This window comes from Moschus berezovskii, chromosome 17, assembly GCF_049115385.1.
Source record: "Moschus berezovskii isolate FMDL1 chromosome 17, NW_MosBer_1.0, whole genome shotgun sequence".
Classification (NCBI taxonomy): domain Eukaryota; kingdom Metazoa; phylum Chordata; class Mammalia; order Artiodactyla; family Moschidae; genus Moschus; species Moschus berezovskii.
The window spans coordinates 8,898,619-8,924,292 of NC_142476.1; the positions used below are offsets into that span (position 1 = coordinate 8,898,619).

At 36.7% G+C, this 25,674-nt stretch overlaps 1 protein-coding gene across 6 annotated transcripts in view; it reads left to right on the forward strand.

The window, feature by feature from the left end:
• The window catches only part of KCNT2 (potassium sodium-activated channel subfamily T member 2), a 448,004-nt gene that overhangs the window by 177,418 nt on the left and 244,912 nt on the right, over positions 1 to 25,674 (forward strand). The gene's annotated exons all lie outside the window — the stretch shown is intronic.

The window sequence follows — 25,674 nt, forward strand, 5'->3', positions numbered from 1 at the left end:
TTTGCCAATTACACAGTAATCCAACAAGAAATGACACACTTCCTATATGGATCCATGAAGATACTAACTAAAGATAAAAAAAGAAATGTGAAAATCTGAAATTGAGGTAGAAATGATATATCTGTTTTTCAACTTCATTATGTTTAATTGTGCTCTGACCTGAATTTGACCTACTGAGAAAGAGAAATTAGGAAGTCCTAAAGTAGGAAGAATGCCCTCATCACTAGCATTATGCAATTTTTAGATACAAATATAGCTACAGATATATGTGTGTAAATATAGTTTTAGATACAGAAATATAATGTATGCTTAAGTAGTATGTAATTAATCTCTCTAGTAAATGGATTTAAGATGTTTTATTGCTTACTTTTATATTTAAAAAGTAAACATTTTAGGATATTCTACATTGTTAAATATAAAATATCCCTCTAAAATGGACACAATGCCATTTTATCTTTTATTTATTTTTTTACTCTGAACAGATTGCTTTTATTATTCACCTAGTAAATAACTGCATAAATTTGAAATACTGACAGCAGTGCCTTCTTAAGTCACTAAAGTGTTCTTAATTTTAAGATAATTAAAATTTTAAAATAATTTAGGAGCTTTCTCCTTTTATTGGACTTAAGAAAAAGTACTTACAACTAAAATTTTCATATATATATATATGCTGATTTCTCAATTGGTGGAAAATGACCAAGAGTAAAATGAGTGAGTTATAAATGTTATACACAGTCTGTTAAAGTAAATTTGGTAAAGAGGTAGTTGAAATTTTAATGCTAAAATAAGTACAGATGATTTAAATATAATAACAACTCCAGTACTTTGGTTTGGACTGTGCTCATCACAGTGAACTACCTACAGTGGGGCTCTTACTTTCTGCCTCTACATCTGTTTTTTGAGCACTTTTTATTTTTGAAGGAAGTGACTACACAAATTTTGCTACTTTCCTATGCCAAGGGATGCAACAGTGCTTGTTAAAGGGTTTTCATGATCTATATGAAATTTCCATTATGCAACTTATTAATCTTTTAAATCATTTCACTTTTGTTGTATTTATAATTATAGTTACTTTTTTGTTGTGTGTATATATTGTTAAATTTCAGACACTTGAGTGATAGTTTTTACAAATATTGTCTATAGTTAAAACTGTCACCAACACGTGGATTTGAATCTGTCTTTCAATGTGCAATTTTTGTATAGAATTATGTCTAACTACATAAAATGTTACTGCTTTTAATCACATGTTCATCAATACAATTACATTAATGTATTTTAAATTATAATATCTGGGATAGAGAAATTGAAGTTTGGTTTCTTTGTGTATTGTCTAGCTTTACAAGCAAATGTCTTCATAAACCATGATCATCATAGTAAGGTAGAATAAGTCTTATTTGAATTCACCATAGGAGATGGGGTTACTTACAAGAAAAATATAAAAAATGTTGCATTAGTCATGATACATCATCAGGATATTTTACCACAGTTATGCCACACATATTATAAAAGTTCACACAAAGATGTAAGAACTTACACAGAAATGGCTGTGTAGACTGTCCAAGATTGTTACATCAGCTTAATACACTGGAGATAAAGTTTCCTTATATCTTGTTTTCTGTCATTCTGAAAACAGTTTCCATGGTTCAGTATGGCTGCTTTGGTCTTGCCATTATATCCTAACTCCAGCCTTTTCTCTTAGGAGAAAAGTATATAATGTACTACAATAAATTGCATGCATAATTTCAGCTAGAATTTGGTCATATACCTACACATAGCTGCAGGAGATCTGCAAAAATGTAGCCTAACTGGGCAATATACCCAGTTGAATATTATACCATGAAAAAGAAAGTGGGATATTGTAGAACAATAAGCAATGATGAGTCATAAAATTCTACTCGTATATTTTTTGTTTAAAACTCAGGACTATACTAACTGGGAGGTCTTGGACAGTTTATTTATTTAGTCTTGTTTTCTACATCATTAAATGAATATAATACTAATCACCTTATAAGATTTTTGCTTTTTAAATGAGGGTTAATTGGGTGTGTTTATAAAATGTCTATACAATATTGTAATTAGCATCCAATTAAAATAAATAAATTTAAAAGAACTAGAAAAAAATTAATTAATTAATTTTTTAAAAATGCCTATGAGGGCATGGTAAATTATGATAACACTTCAAAAATTTTAATTTCAGTTTTTCTCTTTATACAAAATGATTTAATTATGTGAACTCAAAAAAGAGATTTACATTAAAAAGTCAGTAATTTATTAATAATACTATAAAACTGAATCAGTATATCTAAAAATGATTCTAGGCAGCAGACAGAGAGAACTGGCTACTTTTTTTCTTCCAGTTTTATTGAGAAATAATTTAAATACAGCACTATACAAAAGTAACATGTACAGAATATTGTCTGCTCATATACATCAGGAAATAATTGCCATGGTAAGTTTAGTGAATGTCTATCATCTTTTATAAATATCAACTAAAATAAAAAGTTTCCTTGTGATAACTCAGAATTTATTCACTTAACAATTTTCCTGTATAATAGAGAAGTGTTAATTATATTAATCCAGCTTTACATAGCATCCATGGAAGATATTTAGCTTTCAACTGAGAGTTTGTACCGTTTGAACATTATCATCATTATATAAAGATACTACGTTATTATTTATTATATTCCACATACTTTACTTTTCATTCACATGAGTCACTTATTTGTAACTGTAAGTTTGTACCTCTTAATTGTGGATGTGACTGGTGATGGAAGTAAAGTCCAATGCTGTAAAGAACAATATTGCATAGGAACCTGGAATGTTAGGTCCATTAATCAAGGGAAATTAGAAGTGGTCAAACAGGAGATGGCAAGAGTGAACATCGACATTTTAGGACTCAGTGAGCTAAACTGGACTGAAATGAGGGAATTTAATCCAAATGACCATTATATCTACTACTGTGGGCAAGAATCCCTTAGAAGAAATGGAGTAGCCTTCATAGTCAACAAAAGAGTCCGGAATGCAGTATTTGGGTGCAGTCTCGAAAACAACAGAATGACCTCTGTTCATTTCCAAGGCAAGGCATTCAATAGCACAGTAATCCAAGCCTATGCCCCAGCTAATGCTGAAGAAGTTGAAGTTGAACAGTGATATAATGACCTACAAGACATTCTAGAACTAACACCCCAAACCCCCAAAGAGATGTCCTTTTCATCACTGGGGACAGGAATGAAAAAATAGGAAGTCAAGAGATATCCGGAGTAACAGGCAAATTTGGGCTTGGAGTACAAAGTGAAGCAGGGCAAAGTCTTTAACAGAGTTTTGCCATGAGAACGCACTGGTCATAGCAAGCACCCTCTTCCAGCAAAACAAAAGATGACTCTACACATGGACATCACCAGATGGTCAATATCAAAATCAGATTGATTATATTCTTTGCAGCCGAAGATAGAGAAGCTTTATTCAGTCTTAGTAAAACCAGACCGGGAGCTGACTATGGCTCAGATCATGAACTCCTTATTGCCAAATTCAGACTTAAGTTGAAGAAGTAGGGAAAACCACTAGACCATTCAGGTATGAGGTAAATCAAATCCCTTACGATTATACAGTAGAAGTGACAAACATATTCAAGGGATTAGATCTGATAGACACAGTGCCTGAAGAACTATGGATGGAGGTTCATGACATTGTATAGGAGGCAGTGATCAAGACCATCTCCAAGAAAAACAATGCAAAAAGGCAAAATGGTTGTCTGAAAATAAACAGAAAATTTATTAAAAATAAATTAAAAATAGCTGAGAAAAGAAAAAAAAGTGAAAAGCAAAGGAGAAAAGGAAAGATATACCCATCTGAATGCAGAGTTCCAAAGAATAGCAAGGAGAGATAAGAAAGCCTTCCTAAATGATCAATGCAAAGAAATAGAGGAAAATAATAGAATGGGAAACACTAGAGTTCCCTTCTAGAAAATTAGGGCTACCAAGGGAATACTTCATGCAAAGATGGGCACAGTAAAGGACAGAAATTGTATGAACCTAACAGAAACAGAAGATGTTGAGAAGAGGTGGCAACAATACACAGAAGAAGTATACAAAAATGATCTTTATGACCCAGATAACCACGATAGTGTGATCACTCACCTAGAGCCGACATTCTGGAATGCGAAATCACATGGACCTCAGGAAGCATGACTACAAGCAAAGCTAGAGGAGATGATTTAATTCTAGTTGAGCAATTTCAAATCCTAAATGGTGATGCTGTGAAAGTGCTGCACTCAATATGCCAGCAAATTTGGAAAACTCCGCAGTGGCCACAGGACTGGAAAAGGTCATTTTTCATTCCTATCTCAAAAAAAGGGCAATGCCAAAGAATGTTCCAACTACCGCACAGTTGTTCTTATCTCACACACTAGCAAAGTAATACTCAAAATTCTCCAAGTCAAATTGGGAAAGGAGTTCGTCAAGGCTGCGTATTGTCACCCTGCTTATTTAACTTATATGCAGAGTACATCATGTGAAATGCTGGGCTGGATGAAACACAAGCTGGAATCAACATTGCTGGGAGAAATATCAATAACCTCAGATATGCAGATGACACCGCCTTTATAGCAGAAAGTGAAGAACTAAAGAGCCTCTTGATGAAAGTGAAAGAGAAGAATGAAGAAGCTTGCTTAAAATTCAACACTGAAAAAACGAAGATCATAGCATCTGGTCCCATCACTTCATGCCAAATAGATGGGGAAACAATACAAACAGTGGGGGTTTTTATTTTAGGGGGCTCCAAAATCACAGCAAATGGTAGCTTCAGCTATGAAATTAAAAGATGCTTGCTCCTTGGAAGAAAAGCTGTGACCAACCTAGACAACATATTAAAAATAGACACATTACTTTACTGACAAAGGTCTGTCTTGTCAAAGCTAGGATTTTTCCATTAATTATGTATGGATATGCAGTCCATGGGATCGCGAAGAGTCGGAAACGACTGAGCGACTGCACTTTCACTTTTTCTTTCATGCATTGGAGAAGGAAATGGCAACCCACTCCAGTGTTCTTGCCCGGAGGTTGGCTGCTGTCTATGGGGTCGCACAGAGTCAGACACGACTGACATGACTTAGCAGCAGCAGCATGTGATTCAAACCATAAAGAATGCTGAGCACCAAAGAACTGATGCTTTTGAACTGTGGTGTTGGAGAAGACTCTTGAGAGTCCCTTGGACTGCAAGGAGATCCAACCAGTCCATCCTAAAGGAAATCAGTCCTGAATATTCATTGGAAGGACTGATGCTGAAGCTGAAGCTCCAGTACTCTGGCAACATGATATGAAGAGTTGACTCATTAGAAAAGACCCTGATGCTGAGAAAGATTGAAGGCAAGAGGAGAAGTGGACCACAGAAGCCGAGATGGTTGGCTGGCATCACCCACTCAATGGACAGGAGGTTGAACAAGCTGCAGGAGTTGGTGATGTACAGGGAAGCCTGGCATTTTGCAGTACATGGGATCACAGAGTCGGACACAACTGAGTGACTGAATAAACGGATATATATTTGTATCTATGTATGTATATTGGTATATACACACAGACACACACACATGGACTCATATATATATATATATATATACATCAACACAATGTAATATACTTGGAGGAGTGCACGGCAACCCACTCCAGTATTCTTGCCCTATGGACAGAGGAGCTTGGCGGAATTCAGTTCATGGGGTTGCAAAGAGTTGCACATGACTGAGCGACTAAGCATAGCACAGCATGATGTAATATATATATATAAAAATATATGTATATATGTATATTAGTCATGTTAAATGCTCTTAATTTATGTCACAGAGCAAGACTGTCAACGCTTTTCCAAATCAGAACTTTTAATAGATATATTAAATATTAAGCCCCGAATGATGTCAAGAAATAATATTTGATGAAAGGACTGTGTTGTTTGTGGATCTCACAGTCTTAAAACTACCTGTTTGGAAAGCTGCTGTATGGCTTAAAATGTATCTTGTCTTCATTGTTGTGAACATTACAGAGAACTATCATTAGGCATCCGCTTATGAGAGACACTGTGCTCAGTGCCAAACCAAAATAACAGTTAGGCTGCCGACCCCTCCCTGTCGGAAATGTGCTCAGAATTGCTTTTCCTGTTATTGTGATGGAATTGGACTCATCTTTCCACATGTCGCTGTGTGCCCCTCCTAATCAACAGTGCACACTTCCAAGACAGCTGGGAGTTGTGATTCAGCCCATGTCTCTGTAACAAAGCAGAGGCAACTGGTCCATCCAGGAATTAAGTGCATGACTTTAGCGCAATTTTCAACGTATTCTAACCAATAATAAGTACTCTAATGTATAATGCATTTTCTGTTTCTAATTTTATACTGTTAAACTTGTCTTTGCACCTACTTTGATTTGAAATTTTTGTTTGAATATGTATTGCACATTTTCATATTATTTCATAGAGTTATATGGTACAAGATATATATTAGGTTAATGGATATTTTGTGTTTTACTAGAGTGTGAGAAAATTAGTTTACCTCTTCAGTCATTTTCATTTTCCTGCTGCTGCCCCAAATCATTGTTTATAATACAGGCAAGAAAGGGTGGTTCTATGCTGGATTTTCTCAGAATTTACTGTAGAAAAAAACAAATTAATTGGAGTGTAATTGCTTTACAACATTATGTTTTTCTTCTGCTGTACAATGAAGTGAGTGTTATGCATGATTCTTCTCATTTTAGACAAGAGAATGAGGGACAGAAAGGAGAGATGAAAAGATAAGCTTTAGTTTATCCAAGGTGCGCAGTTAGTAGAAAACAGAGTTCAGACCCGGAGAAGGCAATGGCAAGCCACTCCAGTACTCTTGCCTAGAAAATCCCATGGATGGAGGAGCCTGGTAGGCTGCAGTCCGTGGGGTCGCTAAGGGTCGGACACGACTGAGCAACTTCACTTTCACTTTTCACTTTCACATATTGGAGAAGGAAATGGCAACCCACTCCAGTGTTCTTGCCTGGAGAATCCCAGGGACGGGGGAGCCTGGTGGGCTTCCGTCTATGGGGTCACACAGAATCGGACACGACTGAAGTGACTTAGCAGCAGCGGCAGAGTTCAGACCTGGACCTAGGCAAATTGGTCCCAAGTGATATGCTTACCTTGTATTATTTGTATGATGTTCTAGAAGTCATTAACCTAGATGTATATAAATTATGCTGCTGCTAAGTCACTAAAAATCAGATAAGTGAAAGTGAAAGTCGCTCAGGCATTTCCGACTCTTTGCAACCCCATGGACCTAATCCATGGAATTCTCCAGACCAGAATACTGGAGTGGGTAGCCTTTCCCTTCTCCAGGTTATCTTCCGAACCCAGGGATTGAACCCACGTCTCCCGCATTGCAGGTAGTTTCTTTACCAGCTGAACCACAAGGGGAGCAGAAAGGAAAAAAAAAAATGATAGTTTTCTCATTTCTATTGTGAATTGTAAATTGCCATTTGAAGCAGGATTATAGTTGAATAAAACAGTAAGATGACGCTTTCTTCATTTGTAAAGACATTTTGGATTAAGTATAGAAAAATACTTTAGCCATCACTTTCTCTTTTCTGTAAATAGTTACTTTAAATTTGGCAAGTTTCTAATCTTTTTAAAAATTTTTTTAGCTTTAGCTAAAACAAATACAATATAGTTAGATAAAATTTCTGCATATATACACGATCATTTTAACAATTTAATCATATTAATACTTACCAAATTATTTCCATTAACCTGTTTTCCCATCTGGCTTTCTACACTTCTGTGTTTTTATAAAGATACAGAAAGAATATATCAAGTGATTCTATGTTGATATAGGATTATGAATGATTTTTTTAACTTTCTTCCTTATACATTCTGCTGTGGTTCACATTTTCAAATGAATATGTGTAAGTTTTGAAAACAAAACAAAGTTACAAAAATTAAGGAATATAAAAAAGAGAACAAAATGTAATACAAGGTACAAAATGTAGTGATCACTTTGTGTATGATTTGTTTGAATAGTTTCTTTCCATTAGTAAAATTATTTTCGTATTTTTTAAAATCTAAATTCTTCTCCTTTCTCTCCTGTTTATCTTTTGAGTCTTGACATTTAGATTGAAGCTCTTAAATTTTCTTGAAGGTTATCTAAATTAATGGGAGATATCCAAGCTTTATGCTTCCCAGTGTTGGAAAAAATTACAAAATATATAATACTTTCTTAATTATCAGTGTTTCCTGCCAGAGTTTTAATATATATATACAAAGTTTCAATTGTTCTTTCTTATCATTTTATATCTAATGTCTCTTTATAGTTGGAAAATATAAGATGCTTAACAAGTGTTTGCAATTGATAGAAAATAATATTCTGCGGTTAAAATCACAGGGCAATGTCCTTATCAATTGGAGATACTTAAACGTAGGCTAAGCATGTTCAAACCATATATTCTGAGAATGTCCTTTAAGTACCTTCTTTAACTTTGTGTTGGATGATGGAAAGCATCTTTATAATCATACTCTTCTCTGCCAATGTGGTTTTATGAAGACATTCTAGTTTTGTAACTTCTATCAAAGAAATATAGCTGAGTAGTAAAACTTCTACAACTTTTTTAATTACAAAGGAATGCTCTTTGAAATAATTTTTATAAACTGCCTACACATACCTCTTAAATAGGAGCTTCCAGATAAATCAAATTTTGGCTGTTAATTTTGTCTCCATATAACTTCTGAATTTATATCTTGAAAATTTTTCTTTTAATTTTGCAATTTTGGGAATAGAACAGTGTGATAAAATTACTAAAATTATCACTTATGTGCTATCATGAGCTTCCCAGATGACTCACTGGTAGAGACTCTACTTCCCAATGCAGGAGACTCAGAAGACGTGGGTTCAATCCCTGGGTCAGGAAGAACCCTGGAGAAGGAAATGGCAAAGCGCCTCAGTATTTTCGCCTGGGAAGTCCCAAGGACAAAGGAGTCTGGTGGGCTACAGTTCATGGGTCACAGAGAGTCAGACACTACTGAATATACTCACACGTGTGTGCTATCGTGCTTTTCTCATTCCATCATGTTTTAGAATTTCTTGTTTGGTTTATTCTTCTATTTATTTCTTTGCTTTTCCTTTTTTTTTTTTTTGTTCCTGAAATCTCACTTTTTTTTTCCCCCATCTGAGTGAAATCACAATCTTCTCCTGAGAAATCTATTTATTATTTTGAAACAAGGAAAATGTATGTTTCTGCATCAGGGTGTAGGGTGGGATGTGTTCACTTTTTATAAACTACTAAACTGCAGTGTCTGTTAACTTCAGATCAATGGCCCATATGACATCAATCATTAACCTTTCTTTGCATATACATGAAGACCGTGCCTAGCAGAGCAAGAACTTTCTTTTAAGAGTAGAAAAACTAGATTCATCATTACTTCAAAAGCAGCACTTCTCCTAGAAAAGGTAAAGCCTCAATACCTCAAATGATCTTAAATCTCATGGGAATTTTAGATTTTAAGCAGACATTCTACAGGAAATGAAAATGATTATTTGGAACAATTTAGTTGGTATTTATTCAATAAATACCAAAGTGTAGGTTCTGGGCTTATTTGAATGCTAATGTCTGAATTACAAGCATTAAATCAAAGTGTTAGATGCTTTCAGCAAAGAATGCCAGTGCTTATTAAATTTTTCCAGTAACTGTGCACAGCAATGGGATTCATAGGGAGTGTATGGATATTTGAGATTATTTATTTCTGCTATGTGACCTTTTTTTCCCTCTGAAAACATTTCAGTGTACAAATTAACATTTACCAGGTGGTAAAAAAGATTACAGTCTCAATATTTCCTTTCATTCAAATTAACATTTCCCTTATAAACCTTAAAAAACAATAATTACAAGTGATTAGATCAGTTCAGTTCAGTCATTCAGTCGTGTCTGACTCCTTGCAACCTCATGGACTGCAGAACGTCAGGCTTCCCTGTCCATCACCAACTCCTGGAGCTTACTCAAACTCATGTCCATCGAGTCAGTGATGCCATCCAACCATCTTATTCTCTGTCATCCCCTTCTCCTATTGCCTTCAATCTTTCCCACCATCAGGGTCTTTTCAAATGAGTCAGTTCTTCGCATCAGGTGGCCAAAATGTTGGAGCTTCAGCATCAGTTCTTCCAGTGAATTCAGGACTGATTTCCTTTAGGATTCACTGGTTTGATCTCCTTGCAGTTCAAGGGACTCTGAAGAGTCTTCCCCAACACCACAGTTCAAAAGCATCAATTCTTCAGTGCTCAGCTTTCTTTATAGTCCAACTCTCACATCCATACGTGACTACTGGAAAAACCATAGCTTTGACTTGATGGACCTTTGTTGGCAAAGTAATGTCTCTGCTTTTTAATGTGCTGTCTAGATTTGCCATAGCTTTTCTTCCAAGGAGCAAGCATCCTTTAATTTCATGGCTGCAGTCACCATCTGCTCTGATTTTGGAGCCCAAAATAAAGTTTGTTATTGTTTCCTCATCTATTTGCCATGAAGTGATGGGACCAGATGCCATGATCTTCTTTTTTTGAATATTGAATTTTTAGGCAAACTTTTCACTCTCCTCTTTCTCTTCCATCAAGAGGTCTTTAGTTCTTTTTCACTTTCTTCCATAGTGTGGTGTCATCTTCATATCTGAGGTTATTGATATTTCTCCCAGCTATCTTGATTCCAGCTTGTGCTTCATCCAGCCCAGCATGAATTAGATATTAAATAAGTGATTAGATATTAAGGTGCTTTTGTTATTATATTGAGAGCCTATTGGGTAAGCAAATTGATTATGATTTTTCAGTCATTTTAAAAAGAATATCATAAGAATCTGTTTTAAATCCTAATTAAAGGTGAAAAGGTTGGCTTGAAGCTCAACATTCAGAAAACAAAGATCACGGCATCTGGTCCCATCACTTCATGGGAAATAGATGGAAAAACAGTGGAAACAGTGTCAGACTTTATGTTTTTGGGCTCCAAAATCACTGCAGATGCTGATTGCAGCCATGAAATTAAAAGACGCTTGCTCCTTGGAAGGAAAGTTATGACCAACCTTGATAGTGTATTAAAAAGCAGAGACATTACTTTGCCAACCAAGGTCCGTCTAGTCAAGGCAATGTTTTTTCCCGTGGTCATGTATGGATGTGAGAGTTGGACTGTGAAGAAAGCTGATCGCCGAAGAATTGATGCTTTTGAACTGTGGTGTTGGAGAAGCCTCTTGAGAGTCCCTTATACTGCAAGGAGATCCAACCAGTCCATTCTAGAGGAGATCAATCCTGGATGTTCATTGGAGGGACTGATGCTAAAGCTGAAGCTGCAATACTTTGGCCACCTCATGCGACGAGTTGACTCACTGGAAAAGACTCTGATGCTGGGAAAGGTTGGGGGCGGGAGGAGAAGGGGACGACCGAGAATGAGATGGCTGGATGGCATCACCGACTCTGTGGACATGAGTTTGAGTGAACTCCGGGAGTTGGTGATGGACAGGGAGGCCTGGCGTGCTGTGATTCATGGGGTCGCGGAGAGTCGGACACGACTGAGCGACTGAACTGAACTGAAAGGTGCATGTTTTATTTTAGAATTGCAAAGCACAGAAATTATTTTGCATGGATCTGTGTCAAAGATAATATGTAGGAATATTTTGTAAAGAAGTAAAGCTCAAAGTAGATTCTTAAATCCAACATTATCCTTGAAACATTTGAAAAGAAAACTGTGTTTTTCTATAAGGAAAACAATAATAAGGCAACATTGAAACTTAAAAAGCATGTTTAATTCATTTGCATTATTTTAATAATTGATATGTTTGCTTATCTAGTATAAGTTTTCAGTGCCTATACTATTTTTCTGTTTTTTAATATTGCTTTTTATAAAGCAGCCATATATTAACAAAAATCTATACATGACATTTTCATAGGGTAGGGCCTGAGATATGTGAAAGTCTCATGCTGAATCTGAGTATCCCCAACCATACACACACTGGGAGCTTTCTGTCTTGAACAGCTGCCTAAGTCTTCCAAGTTCCCAGGCCCCTGTCTTCTAATTCTAGTTCTTATCATTTCTAAGATCCCAAGTGCATCACTGTTATGAATAATTTGCTTTGAAACGATGACTTACCTGTGTGCTCTTGCTGTGAGTGCATCCCCCTCAAGGCAGGGCAATCTACAAGTCTGCTGGCCCTGCTTATGAATGATTTATGAATTCTTGGCCAAAACAGACAGCTATACAATCAGTTAAGAAGATGCTCCCTTCTGGTTTACTCTGTGCTGAAAATTATTTAATTGTTTATGTGTGTTTCATTCAGGTTGGTCTTAACATGGTTATCTTATTTTCTGTTACTTATTATGGACTTCTACAATTTTGTTCTTAAGGGCATCTGTTGTCAGACCAGAGTGACTAGAGTTGCTTTCTTTAGTAAACTCCAAAGTCTCTTATTCTTCGTAATAATGGTAAACATTGCAAACTAGAAGAGTATAATCCTGGGTTGATGTTATGCCTTTTCCATTGATTTATTTCATGACTATAAGTTTGTATCATTTATTGCACACTTATTCATTTACTCCATCCAGGGCTTCCCAGGTGGCTCACAGAGTAAAAAATCCACCTGCAGTGCAAGACACCTGGGTTTGATCCGGGGTCAAGATGACCCCCTGGAGTAGGAAATGGCAACCTGCTCCAGTATTTTTGCCTGGAGAATTCCATGGACAGAGGAGCCTGGTGGACTATAGTCCATAGGGCCACAAAGAGTTGGACATGACTGAGCAACTAACACATACATTTGTTAAGAGCGTAGATCTCATGTTAAGTGTTCTCAGTACAATAATTTTTTAAAGAAGAGCTAAGAACTGAAGTTCAGTGGAGTAAATTTGAAAATCAAATTTGAACAGTTCATGAATTGGGTAGCCCAAAAGAAGCTCTGAAGATCTGTAGAAAAGGAAAGGTTTAAAAGGCAGAAGGAGAGTAGAAAAATGAAGTGTGTTAGCAGTGTTTAAGGCAGGGCTACCTTCCAACTGGAGAAGGCAGGGGTCTCTGCAGCATATGACCTTGCTAACTCTAACCAGGTGATCCAGACTAACTAGTTAAAGATTGCATTCTGGGGAGAGACTGAAACTGTGATTAAGTCCTGGTTTGCTGATGTGGGGCTTAGGAAAAGTGACTCTGTTTGAGGCCTGTGGTTTCTTTCTTTAACAGAAGTGACAGTTTTGATGACTAATTGGATGTAAGGTGAGAGAGAAAGGAAAATTGAAGATGATGTTGAGATTTGCATTTTGGGAAATTGACCAGATGTTGTGCTGTATTCAAGGATAAGGGAATCAAAAGGAATATGGTCAGGAAGAAAAAGAGTCCATTTTAGTTGAGGTGGCTTTAGAAAACTTAAGGTGAGGGGTTGAGTAGCCATGTGTCTCCAGGAGCTCAGAGTTTAGGAGCGGGGTGGGGACCAGGTGGTGAATTTGGTGATCATCAACATAGGAATCATCATTAAAGGTAAAGGATTAGAAAAGATCACCTAAGGGATGAACAAAGTGGAAATTCTGATTAAAAGCAAAGCAGAAATCTCCACAGGGTAGTAAGAAACATTTTATAAAGATAAATGGCACAGTTTGCAAGGAGAGAGGATCTTCATTTACCTCTGTATCCAAAAAAAGGTGGCAGTTAAATATATAAAGTAAAACCTAGTGGAAATGCAAGGAGGACTTGATAAAAAATCTTGTAGCAGAAGATTTTAATAAAGAATCCTATTACCAAAATGGATCCAAGGATTTTTTTTTTTTTTAATTTTTCACTCCTCCAAACATAGCTCTCTATACCATCCAACCCAGATGGCTGTCTATTTTAAACCATAGTCAACGTCAGAGCTTTTATAGTACATTTTCATTATAATAAAAAGAGTTTCTTACCACCAAGCAACAAAGCCCTTGCAGAATTCATACATCTTTTTAAAACACCATAAACTCTATTTTTTTTCTCTTTTAAAATTCCTCATTTTTTAAATCCTGTCTTTCCCTCCTTATTAATTCTTCAGTTACCTAACTCTTTAAATTGCTTAGACACATTCATGTTTCAACTGACTTTTAGAATCTTTGTACTCACGGTCATGTATTATTGCTGTTCTCAAAATTTTCTATTAGTAAATTCTCTAAATTATAATATTTTAAATGTATATTTTATATAGATATAGAGGGTATTATAATTTCTAGATTTTAGAGTGGTAGTCTCAAATCTTTCTGGCACCGAAGACCAGTTTCGTGGGATCTTTCCAGGTGACTTGGTGGGAAAGAATCTGCCTGCCAATGTAAGAGACACAGAGGTGTGGGTTCAATCCATGGGTCGGGAAGATCCCCTGGAGGAGGGCATGACCACCCACTCTAGTGTTCTTGCCTGGAGAATGCCATCCATGTACAGAGGAGCCTGGCGGGCTACAGTCCATGGGGTCACATTGAGTCGGACACAACTGAACATGGTATGTGGAAGGCATTTTTTTCCGTGGACTGGGGTTGGGTGAGTGGGGAATGGTTTGGGGATGATTCAAGCCCATTACACTTATTATGCACTTAGTTTCTAATATAATGCCACCACTGACCTGACAGGAGTCCATGGCCAGGATGTTGGGGACCCCTGTTTCAGAGTACTTGAGTCAGGGTGTTGAGAGCCTCATTTCAGCATTTTCTCCTTTCTCTAAATTCATTGTTTATGCTGGTGGTACCTCCTACACCAAGGTTATAACTTTTTCACCAGCATTTTGCTTTGCATACAAAATATGCATAATATTTCTGATTATCCCTAATAATCCAGGTTCCTCTGTCTACTTAAGATGCTTGCTCATTCCTGCTTATTAGCCCATTGGATTATATTTATTATAGACTTTTGTTCTACCTTTGTATTTAAGTTTTTGGTATTTATTTTTAGGCCTCTCTTTTGCTAGCAAATTGATTTTAGGATGTTCTAAATACCTCATTTGAATTTCATATGAGCTTCTTCCCTCTGGTGAGACTGCTGGGAAGGTGAAAAACCTCTTTCAATCCCCTGCTTTATAATTATCTTTTATATTGACAAATGAAGCACAGTCTTCTTTTCTTCAAGTCAAATATCCCACAAGTGCTTTAACTTTTTTCCCCAGGACTTTTTTTTTTTTTGGTTTGTTTGTTTGCTGTTTACTAAATCTTCCTATTTTCTGATTATAAAGTCAAACCAAACCCAGTGCTGAATAACCACAAAAATTAAGATCCTTTATATAATAGCATTTTGTAAATTGGAAAGTGTCATTTAAATGTAAAGTAGTATTCTTCACTGACGTAATTTTAGTGTAACAAAATTTGTTCCTTTTAGACTTTATTGTCACAGGGACATATGTATATATGCACCTACCTAGAGGGGCTTTAGGTAAAATCAGAAATTCATTGCGTTTGAAGATTTCTTGGTTATGGCCCTTTTTTGCTGTGTGACTTCAGTTAAATGATAGCTTCTCTGAGGTTTCATTTGTCAAATGGAGACAGAAGAATACTACAAAACCTTCAACAAAATGTTAGGGGCAGTTTTCAAAGCGTACATGAACTTTGGTCATTGTAGCAGAAGTAGAAGAAACAAGTCAACAGATAGGAGTGAAGCTTTAAGACAGCTGAGGTGGGGGGAGAAATGAGTTATTCTGAGCTGTCATTATCAGAGAAAAGAAAGCACATGCATTTCTTTGTCATTAGTGTCCTCCTTCTCTATTTCTTGAAGAACTCAGGAACCTCATTCTGTAGGTAAAACGATAGAGACAATATGTTTTGTAAGTATATACTCAAAATGTGTATTATTCTTATAAAAACTTTATATAATGGAAAAACAGCATTGGTTTTCTGCTTATTGGCTTGGTGTTTCTTTAGGCCCCCATAACAGCCTTAGGACATTCTGAGGTATGTGTTACATCTCTAGTCTGGAGGGGTGACCAGTAAGGGCAGAGGGAAAGATTTAAGGAGACTTTTAAGTAATTGTGGCTTCAGGAATGAGCCCTGATTTGTCTGATCAAGATCTGTATCTTTTCTATGCATATGAGGCCTTAACACTGAATGAAGGCAATTCTTTCAGGTACACATTTTGGTGCTTTGAAGGGTTCAACTTTATTCTAGCAGATAAATTAGGACACATGGAGGGAGAAAGGATCATTTGTACTCTGACCTGACTGTCTCCAACCTAATTTTCTTTCCAGACGTTTGATAAGAGTTATTAACAAAATTATCAAGGCTCTTCTAAAACCATCTATAACCTATCACTTCAGCAGCCCAAATCATTTTTAATTCTCTCCAGGCAGTTTTCCCTTATATGTTCTCAAGTCTCCACTATAGAGCCATTCCCTGAAAAAAGTAAAATACTTGGAGTCATCTGATCTCTTCCTTTTATCTCACACTGAGCATCCAATCTATCAGCAAGCATAGGCCAGAATCTCTTCCAGCACATGCCCCTGCACTATCTCTACCCCTCAAAGTGTCTCCATCTTAGATATCTGATCTGTCTGCTGACACCCTTGCTTTCTTTCTTCTGTAGAGCAGTAAGAATACCCTTACAATTTTAAGAAACTCCATCCCCCCCCCCAACAGTGCACTTGGATCAAAATAGCAAACAAAAGAGGTTCATAACATTGTTGAGGAGGCTGTGCTCCAAGAAAAAGAAACGCGAAAGGCAGATGATTGTCTGAGGAGGCCTTACAAATAGCTGAGAAAAGAAGACAAGTGAAAGGCAAAGGAGAAAAGGAAAGATACACCCATCTGAATGCAGAGTTCCAAAGAATAGCAAGGAGAGATAATGCAATAAAATAGAGGAAAACAATAGAATGGGAAAGTCTAGAGATCTCTTCAAGAAAATCAGAGATATCAAGGGAACATTTCATGCAAAGATGGGCACAATAAAGGACAGAAATGGTATGGACCTAACAGAAGCAGAAGATATTAAGAAGAGGTGGCAAAACTACACAGAAGAACTATACAAAAAAGATCTTCACGACCCAGATAGCCACAATGGTGTGATCACTTACCTCGAGCCAGACATCCTGGAGTGTGAAGTCAAGTGGGCCTTAGGAGCATCATTACAAGCAAAGCTAGTGGAGGTGATGGAATTCCAGCTGAGCACTTTCAAATCCTAAAAGATGATGCCGTGAAAGTGCTGCACTCAATATGCCAGCAAATTTGGAAACTCAGTAGTGGCCACGGGACTGGAAAATGTCAGTTTTCATTCCAATCCCAAAGAAAGGCAATGCCAAAGAATGTTCAAACTACCACACAGTTGCTGTCATCTCACATGCTAGCAAACTAGTGCTCAAAATTCTCCAACCTAGGCTTCGATAATAGGTGAATCGAGAATTTCCAGATGTTCAAACTGGATTTAGAAAAGACAGAGTAACCAGAGCTCAAATTGCCAACATATGTTGGGTCATAGGAAAAACAAGAGAATTACAAAAAACTAAGCAAAGCAAAAAATAAATCTATTGTTGTTTCATTGACATGGTAAATCTTTGACTGTGTGGATCACAACAAACTGTGGAAAATTCTTAAAGAGATGGAAACACAAGACCACCTTATCTGCCTCCTGAGAAATCTGTATTCAGGTCAAGAAGAAACAGAACCACAAGTGGAACAATGGCCTGGTTCAAATTTGGGAAAGGAGTATGTCAAGACTGTATATTGTTACCCTGCTTATTTAACTTATATGCAGAGTACATCATGTTAAATGCCTGGCTGGATGAAGCACAAGCTGAAATCAAGATTGTGGGGAGAAATATCAATTACATCAGATATGCAGATGACACTACCCTTACAGCAGAAAGCGAAGAGGAACAGAAGAACTTGATGAAAGTGAAAGAGAAGAGTTAAAAAGTTGGCTTAAAACTCAACATTCAAAAAATGAAGATCATGGTGTCTGGTCCCATCACTTCATGGCAGACATATGGAGAAACAATGGAAGCAATGAAAGACTTTATTTTGGGGGGCTCCAAAATCACTGCAGACAGTGACTGCAGCCATGAAATTAAAAGATGCTTGCTCCTTGGAAGAAAAGCAATTACAAACCTAGACAGAGTATTAAAAAGAAGACACATTACTTTGCTGACAAAGGTCCATCTAGTCAAAGCTATGGTTTTTTCAGTAGTCCTGTAAGGATGTGAGAGCTGGACCATAAGCAAAGGTGAGTGCTGAAGAATTGATCCTTTTGAGCTGTGGCGTAGGAGAAGACTCTTGAGAGTCCTTTGGACTGAAAGGAGATCCAACCAGTCCATCCTAAAGGAAACTAGATGTCCATTGGCAGATGAGTGGATAGCAATATTGTGTTACATATACACTATGGAATATTACTCAGCTGTTAAAAAGAACACATTTGAATCAGTTCTAATAAGGTGGATGAAACTGGAGCCTATTATACAGAGTGAAGTAAGTCAGAAAGAAAGACACCAAATATATTAATGCCTATATATGGAATTTAGAAAGATGGTAATGATGAACCTATATGCGAGACAGCAAAAGAGACACAGATATAAGGAACAGACTTTTGGACTCTGTGGAAGGAGGTGAGGGTCAGATGATTTGAGAGAGTAGCATTGAAACATGTATATTACCATATGTGAAATAGATCACCAGTCCAAGTTTGATGCATGAGACAGGGCCCTCAAAGCTAGTGCACTGGGACAACTCAGAGGGGTGGGATGGGGAGGGAGGTGGGAAGGGGGTTCGGGATTGGGTACACATGTACACTCGTGGCTGATTCATATCAATATATGGCAAAAACCACCACAGTATTGTAATTAAAATAAATAAATACATTTTTAAAAGAAGAAAGAAAAGACCTGATGTTGGGAAAGTTTGAAGGCAGGAGGAGAAGTGGACGACAGAGGATGAGATGGTTGGATGACATCATTGACTCAATTGACATGAGTTTAAGCAAGCTCCAGGAGTTGGTGCTGGACAGGAAAGCCTGGCGTTCTGCAGTCGTGGGGTCACAAAGAATAGGAAGGATTGAGCGACTGAACTGATGGGACTAGATCCCATTATCTTAGTTTTTTAAATGTTGAGTTTTAAGCCAGCTTTTTCACTCTCCTCTTTAATTTTCATCAAGAGGCTTTTGCTTTCTGATGGAAGGATTGAGTTGTCTGCATATCTGACATTGTTGATATTTCTCCTGGCAGTCTTGATTTCAGCTTGTGCTTCATGCACCCTGGCTTTTCACATGATTTACTCTGCATATAAATTAAATATACAGGGTGACAATATCCAGCCTTGACATACTCCTTTCCCAATTTTGAACCAGTCCATTGTTCCATGTCTGGAAGCTTTTGAGACTAATGTAATAATTTTCCATGATTATTTTTGATCCATGGGAGGATGTTAACCTTTTGAGTGTATGTGCATACCCTTCCATCAAATTGATTATAATTCAAAATAATTCCTGAAACTTTTTTTTTAACTTGAAATTTTTAAAAAGTTAAACATAAAAATAAAATGTGTATGTTACAATATATACAGGTAAAATAAGTAGGACTTTTCTTTCTTTTAGATACCTTTATTTTTTATTAGTTTTAAGCTGAAATACAAGGAAGCCTGGTGTGTTGCAGTCTATAGGGTCGCAAAGAGTTGTACACGGCTGAACAACTGAGCTGTTATTCTGTTATCCTCTCCCCCCACTCAATGCACTTGGATCACAACAGGAAATAAAAGTAATTACGAGGCTTTCCAGGGTCTGGCCATGCCTGCCTCTTTGACCTCAACTTATACTGTATTTCCTTTGAACCATGGGGCTGCCACACCACTGCTTTTGATATTATGATAATTCCTGACTTGAGTTTTCTAAACAGTGTGATCGTTTTCTTGTGTAATCTCCACTTAGGTTTTGTCATCCTTAAGGTCTCAGCTCATATGTTAAATCTTTAATTGAACCTTTCTTAACAACTCAGTCAAAAGTCCTGACAACTCTGCTGTACCATCCACCACCGGTGGTTCTGCAATGCACTAGCCTTTTGTTATTTTCAGTCATTTGCCTTCATCAGAAATTAGAGTTATTTCCTTTTACTTATATAAAATGGGTTATGGAGGTGGGTCAAGAAAGATCTCACTGTGATTTATGTCAAAGAGTGTTCTACCTGTTTTCCTCTAAGAGTTGTATATTTTATACTGTGATTCAAAAGGCCACATGCATCCCAGTGTTCACTGCAGCACTACTTAAAATAACCAGGACATAGAAGCAGCCTAAATGTCCATCCACAGAGGAATGGTTAAAGAAGATGTGGCATTTATATATGAAAACAATGGAATATTACTAAGCCATAAAAGGAACAAAATTGAGTCCGTTGCAGTGAGATGGATGAACCTAGAGATTGTGAGACAGAGTGAAATAAGTCAGAAAGAGAAAAACAATTATTAATACGTATTAATGCATATATGGAGAATCTAGAAACATGGGCTAGATGATCTTACTGGCAAATCAGAAACAGTGACACAGAGGAAGAGGACAAACGTATGGACATCAAGGGAGGTAAGGACAGGTAGGATGAATTAGAAGATTGGGATTGATTAATATACACTGTAGATACTGTGTGTAAAACGGGTACCTAGTGAGAATCTACTGTACATCTTAGTGAATGCTCAGTGTTCTGTGGTAACTGAACAGGAAAGAAATCCAGAAAAGAGGGGATATCTCTTTATGTACAGCTGATTCAACTTGCTGAACCCCAAAAACTAACACAACATTGTAAAGTAACTATACCCCAATAAAAATTAATTTAAAAGTAAATAAATTAAAATTAAATAGGTTTTGGAACAATACTGTTTATAAAGTGAGTCTGGGATAAACTACTTGATTGAAGATATAAGATGTAAAACTGATTTTAAGTTCAATCATATCTGAAGATACAAACACTAAAGGACACTTTATAGATTATTCTCCTAGACTAACTTTGATTTACACCTTGCCACAACTACTTAAAATGTGAATCAAAATGTTCTAGATGTTTACATTGCAGGTGGTTAAAAGACAGATTGTTGTAAAATGACTGATGTTACATGAATCTTTTTCTCTTTGCAGGACCTAAGTGGAAGATATTGTAGACAAATTTATCACTCAGGAAAGACAGCATAGCTTAGCCAAATTTCATCTTATTTGGGACATTCACTTAGTTAATTAGCAGCTAAGTAACTTATTAGTCCTTTAGTTCACTAGATTGTAAATTTAGTTGCCTTTTGGTATAGGGAAGATTTAGAACCTACAATTTAAATTAGCAAAATACTTTGAGGCAACTGGTTTCCACTCTGATTATTCTCTCGAACAAAGAATGTATAATTTCACAGTTTTCTTAGAGTAGGCTTGTGTTATTTGATTTCTACAGAGTTGGGAGAGGGGAAGAGAAACTTAATTATATTACTGGTGTTCCCTTTTATAAGGGTAGATACCCTTGGTCAAGGGTTGAATTCCTTCCTTACTGAAATGCTGCCTCTGGAGAAAAAGGCATGGATGGGACAATTTGTTCTCAACCCAGTGTGCCAGGGTACACTGTATGTTCCAGAACTTCCCCAGCAAGGACATTGAAGTTATACTATTCTGTGACATTCATAATTGCCAAGAATGAGGATAAAAGGAATTAGAATAATGTCTCTTAAGTAAAATTTTGAGCTGAATCGGTTTCCTCATGAGTACTAATGAAAAGAAATGGCATATTTATTGTATATGCTCTACCCTGAAAGTGTTATTATTTTGCTTAGTGAGCTTTTTTTTGGATGCAAAAAAATACAAAATCAAAGATCTTCTTGAATGGTAGTACCTTAATTGCTAGTGGTAAAGAACCCACCTGCCAATGCAGGAGACTCAAGAGATGTGGATTCAATCCCTAGGTCAAGAAGATCCCCTAGAGGAGGGCATGGCAACCAATTCCAGTATTCTTGCTTGGAGAATCCCAGGGGCAGAGGAACCTGGTGGGCTATGGTCCATAGGGTCACAAAGAGTCAGACACACTGAAGTGACTTAGCATGCTCACACCTTAATTGCAATATTAATTCCTAGTTTAATCTTTGAACATAAATAATCTGATATGGGAAAGGTCATACAATTTTTTTTTTTAATTGAAGCCATAGGAGCAAACTGTGCTAATGCAAATTATGTTTCCAGTAAATTTCTTTAGTTTAGAATGTGTCATTGACCTCCTGAAACTGTTCTTTGAACAAATATGATCGATAAGGAAAACAGTTGTCATTTCCAGTGAAAGAGAAAAAGAATTATTTACCTAGGACACCATTCTACACAGATAACTGATATATTTGTTGTTAGCTTACAATCAATAAATAACCATCAATTAGTTGAATGCTTAGATGAACCCATCGGATATTTCAAGAGTATTCTGACTCACATATGGTAATATTTGTGTATTATAGAGTTTTCTGAATATTATACTCTATGAAATAGATATAACAGATTGCCATCTCTTAGGGGAAATTTTTCATTTGCCTTTAAGCAGAGATTAAGTATTATGAATGTAAAAGTGTTATCACTATGACAAAGCTTTTCTGTTAATGAACATGATAACAAGATTACATTTAAAGTACTGGATTCAAGTACATCATCACATAAAAATAAGAGCCACTTTTGCTATGAAAGAAATTCCCAGTCTTCACTGTGTGAAGTAATGTTTAAGGTTTATGTTTTCTTTTAGTTTTAGTGACTATTAAGTTTGGATCACTTCAGATAGTATAAGCCTTAATTTGTGCCTTACTTGATATCCAGAGACTGTTGACTAATGGCTGAATATTTGGGTTTAATCTTGTTATGTGACAAAAACTATTAGCAAGATACTCTTGGGGGAACACATTAAATGAGTACGCTGCTGCTGCTAAGTCACTTCAGTCGTGTCCGACTCTGTGTGACCCCATAGACGGCAGCCCACCAGGCTCCCCCGTCCCTGGGATTCTCCAGGCAAGAACACTGGAGTGGGTTGTCATTTCCTTCTCCAATGTGTGAAAGTGAAAAGTGAAAGTGAAGTCGCTCAGTCGTGTCCAACCCTTAGCAACCCCATGGACTGCAGCCTACCAGGCTCCTCCATCCATGGGATTTTCTAGGCAAGAGTATAAAGTGGCCTAAATCAACAGATATGTATTTGACTCTATTACCTATGTGCAGAAATGTATAAACTAGTGTTTACTGCCTAACTTCTTGATAGTAAAATTGAAATGCATCGTAAATCAATTATTTTCTGAAAAGAATCTGGAGATATGTGTGTATATATATATATGTTTTATGAATCTATCTTTAGATATATAGTAGGAATTAAAAGTTGTGTAAGCTAATATTTTATTATCATAAGCTTAATTTTTGAGAACTGAATAAGAATTTTTTTTTTTTTTAAATCAAGCAAGAAAAGTAAGTTGCAGGCAAGAGCTCACAACCTAGAAAATGCTTTAGGACTGAATTTAGTAGCTCTGGTATGCCCATTATTTCCTCTGCTCAGAGTTGGAACTCTGGTAATTTGCATGGACAATGTCTTAAGGGTGATTTGTCAGCCTGGAGGCTGAGAGTCTAGTGTAAATGTAGTTACTTCTTGGAAGGAATAACCACTCAGGGTATCAGCAGACTTTTATTAATGACCTCAACACTACTCGATTTGATCACATCATTTATTCTCTTGCTTAAATTTCTCCTTTTGTGTCTTCAGAGTCTTTAGTATAAATTCTTTGGTGCTGTGTATAAAGCAATTTATAATTTGTCGTATCTTACCTCACTGACTTTATCTTTCCTTATTTGCCTTCCTCTAAAGGCTATCATTTGGAGAAGGCAATGGCACCACACTCCAGTATTCTTGCCTGGAAAATCCCAGGGACGGAGTAGCCTGGTAGGCTGCAGTCCATGGGGTCGCTAAGAGTCGGACACGACTGAGTGACTTCACTTTCACGCATTGGAGAAGGAAATGGCAACCCACTCCAGTGTTCTTGCCTGGAGAATCCCAGGGACGGGGGAGCCTGGTGGGCTGCCGTCTATGGGGTCGCACAGAGTTGGACACGACTGAAGTGACTTAGCAGCAGCAGCAGCAAAGGCTATCATGTAGCCAGACTGCACTATAGTGATGGTCTTCATGGTTGAGGTTTTCATGCAAGATTCTATTTTATCTTTTTTGCAATCAGTAGAAGTTATTTTGAACTGTTCATGACTCAATTGCAAAGCTTTTCCTATAAAGAACACTTTTTTTTTAAAGTAAATATGGTTAGGAAGTAAAAGTGTAAATCAAGAGGAAAGAAGAATGGATATCATACGCCAGAAGTTGTTTTGTGGAATTTACTCAGCGTTCAAATGTTCTTTTGATGAATTTGTGGGGGAGAAAGTGATCTCCCCGTCCTATTCCTCCGCCATCTTCCTCCCTCCCTCTGTTTTGCTTTATTTTTTTTTTTAATTTAAGACTTAAAAAAGAGAGCAAAAGGCAATATGATCTTTAGAACTATTGACTTTATTCTATTACTGGAAAAGGAGCAACTATCAATTTAGGAGGGATCTCTGAAATCACATTAAGACTCCGAAAGCTGGTGTAAGTCACTGGCTTTCATATTTTCAGTATTCTCACATTAAACATCATTTAATATATCCCCATTTTAAAGTCACAAAAATGTACATGAAGAAGAATTTACACATCCATGAGAGTTATGAGCAAACATTGAGCATGTGGAACACACACCCCCCCATAGGTACGTTCACAGATATATACACTCTTTTTATGTCTTTGTCCTTTACTAAAGCATTTCATTAAATGATGTGTTGTCTCAGTAGCCATCCTTGGTTCTTTCATTTTATTTTTATTTTTCATCTAGGAATATATCATATTTTAGCTATATTTTCTGTAATCCCATAAATATCTCATATAAACCACAGCATAGCATGTGCCCAGACACAGTAAAAATCTAAGGATGGCTATTAAGTCTGTGAAGAAGTCTCATCAGGGACCCATTATCAGGTATCACCAGTTTCAATCATCAATATCTGATGATTATCAAATTATATTTACAAATTAGCATAAAAGGAATTAAAATTTTTTCTAGCCATGCAGTTGGCAAGAAGGTATTATTTGGTTATTTCTGCCTCTGCATAACTGGTCTGCAAGAATTTGTTGAATATAGCAGCCTAATCCTTTAGGGAAGTAGTGCCTTAGGTCTGGAGACCGTTTCAAACTTGTTTATCCTTTGAGCATTTGTCATCTGATCCCACAAGACCATGAGCAGAAATTGCCCTTTGTACATTTTCAGCTTTTTCTTGTTATGAGTCTGTCTTTCAGTGTATTTGTTACTATGCACAGAAAGACAAGAGAACAGATCTCTTGGATCTTGTAGAACAGGGATTAGTGAGTGTTTTGTGTGGCAAAATTTAGTCTGCGACTTGCCCTTGCTATATCATGATTGGCAGCAGGGTTGTTAGGCAGTCTGTCTGACACCCCACCTTCTCCTCTTTTCATGGGAGGTTACAAACATGCACCAGGAAGAACTTAGTAACTATGACCAGACAAATTGTCTTAGGTCAGTTTCTATGGGTTTTAATTACATAGTTATACATTTTGTAGTTGGCTGTTTTTATGCTATTTTTCTTAGATTCCTCAAACTAAATATGCCTAAAAGCAAATTTATGCTGTTTCTTCCCCTAAATTGGCCATAACTCTGAAATAGCAGCCACTGTCCATTTTTTAGAT